At 41.5% G+C, this 2417-nt stretch overlaps 1 protein-coding gene and 1 long non-coding RNA gene across 2 annotated transcripts in view; one reads left to right on the top strand and one right to left on the bottom strand.

Moving 5' to 3' along the window:
- Positions 1-2417, top strand: part of mrps9 (mitochondrial ribosomal protein S9) — a gene marked incomplete in the record, with an annotated part of 12461 nt that overhangs the window by 957 nt on the left and 9087 nt on the right.
- LOC118339992 lies at positions 1051-2327 on the bottom strand. Its single transcript, XR_004797345.1, has 3 exons — positions 2156-2327; positions 1293-1323; positions 1051-1209 (listed from the first exon to the last, which is right to left on the bottom strand). It is a non-coding gene; the product is annotated as an uncharacterized LOC118339992 (long non-coding RNA).

Genomic DNA, 2417 nt, shown 5'->3' on the forward strand with positions numbered 1-2417 from the left:
CTCTCCAAGTATCACAATCCCTGCCCTGTCGTCTCATTGTGTTCAACGTATCACAATCAACTAGTTTCTGTTCTCTTTTATTTGATTGTTTTCTAATCCACAAAGGAAAGATTTGAAGATCCAATAAAAAGGAAATCATCCAGAGTCTGACTGTAAGTTTGTACCTTGATGACCTTTGTATCTTTGTCCTTTCACCGTGTCGAAATTGTTTGTTTATGTTTTGCGTTTGTACTATTGGTTTATGTATTGTTTTTGGGTTAATACTAATCTGTATCGGCCTCTAAAAATATAGTATTGGTTGGGTTATAGTCCAGATTAGGGTTGGAACGGTATGACACTTACATGGCAGAGTCTCCACCACTGTTGTAATTTCATCTGTTTATGGAATTTGTTTTTTTTTTGGCTAATCCAGCAAAGTTAATACCTGACAAATATAGGTGCTTCATCACGTTGATGCAAAAATCCTATAAAAAGTCCAGTATTGTTATAAAGTTCTGCTCAATAAAAACAATGGCCAATAAGGTTCTTACAGGCACATTTATACGACGGTGTTAACAGTATGGAAAAATCTCACCCAACTCGAACTCAGGATAACCCTGCGACCAGCAGTGTTCATTACATGAACTATTTTCCGACAAACTACGCCTGCAAATAGAAGTTTATTTCGATCACGTTAGCAGCTGGAAATTCTCACTGCAGACGCCCAAAAGTTCAGACAGTGAAGAGCCGTTACTTTATGGTTCGGTTGATGAGGTGAGGAGGAAGCTTCAAAATAAACTATTCCAGCTGATTGTTCACTACCTCTGGATCACAGGTGGATACAGTTATTCCCCGGTGGATCACCCTTTAAACCGGACTACCTATGGCCCCTCCATCCTGCTCGCCTCCCTCTAATCTCCCACCTCTCTTTCACCCCGGCTCTATTCATCTGCAGCTCGCTGCGGAAAAGAGGATCTGACGTTGCGTCTCCTCGAGGACCGCGCGGCCTCTTCTCGACTCACTCTGTCTGAATGGGATATAACCCGGGGGTGCAGGGGGGAGGCGGGGTGAGGAAGAACTAGGGATTTGAGCTGGATGAAGATTTACCTCCACCTCACATAAAAACCTGACAGCTGCCTGCAGTACTCACATGCATCATGGAGTAGTAGGACGGTTTGCCGGTGTAAAACAGGAAGTGGAAGGGCCGCCCGTCCTCTCCCCACTGGACAGCTTTAAAAGAGGAGACGGAGAAGCAGTTTACACAAAACTCACAATTCTGGAAACATTCACAATAAAGTAATAAAAAAACATACCGCTCTGCTTTGGAAATATGTCGTCTGGATGCTGGAAATGAAAACAAAAGTCAAATAAAACATTAATGATCGAGGAATTCACATTTTATTACACTGCCAGCATGGAAATTAAAGCCATCATGCCCCAATGAGCAGTAAATGAGTGCAGAGTGACTCATCCAGAGAGGGTCATTTCAGGTCAGCAGGTTCCAGCTAATGCACTAGCTGGAAGTTACTCACACCAGCAGCAAATATTGGCTCAGATATTCCTGATATTTATGCAGTTTGTGATCTGTTTAATACCCAGCATTCATGTATTTATGTCAACAATGAATAATCTAATCGGAATAAACCTGCCTCCTCTTTGAATTACAAATTTCAGCTGTCCAAATGAATGATTCTGAGCAAGCCGTCACTAAAATAAACAAAAATTTAACATTATGTTTAACAAATAAAGTCGGTGTCATATAATGCATTATCAACACATAACACAGTAAGTGTGTAAGTGACTTCACAGAGGGACTTTTACAGGCACAAAAAGGTCAAAGTAGTTTGTATTCCACCAGAGAACGAGCAACAATGAGGGAAAAGTCAATAAAATAAACATAATTTGTTTTCTTCAACCATTTTGTCAGCCTTCAGTTTTATCTTTGAACTGTTGAGGGGTTTGGGGACCACTGTCGTACTGGGTGAAAATGATTTGAGTGACATTTCCTTGTCTAGTTTCATTATGAACTGAATGAAAACGACAAACTGATGGGAGGAAAACACAGCAACCAATAACATCGGTTTGATAGGAATCTATATCATAAAAACTAATCATTTACAGCCTTTAAACTTTAATGTCAGCCAGGTTTATGTGAGTCCAAACCGCACAGACGTACCTTCATGACGGGCCGGGCTTGCTTCTCAAACAGGCCGGAGGGGAAGAGGTAGGCTATGCTCCTCTGTCGGTGAGAGAAGAAAAAAATAAATATATAATAAATAAACAGGAGAAGAAATGGCAGTTTGAGAGATGGCAGATTATGACAACGCTGACATGTCCGAACAACAGAGGTCACACCCACGGACGACAGTGAAAGTGACAGAAGAAGAGGCACAAGCTGCTAGCGGGTTCAAGGAAAGGCGAGCGTGATGTGTGTGTGT

The sequence above is a fragment of the Morone saxatilis genome, unplaced genomic scaffold (genome assembly GCF_004916995.1).
Source record: "Morone saxatilis isolate NCDOM2014 unplaced genomic scaffold, NCSU_SB_2.0 Contig6, whole genome shotgun sequence".
Taxonomy (NCBI): Eukaryota; Metazoa; Chordata; class Actinopteri; family Moronidae; genus Morone; species Morone saxatilis.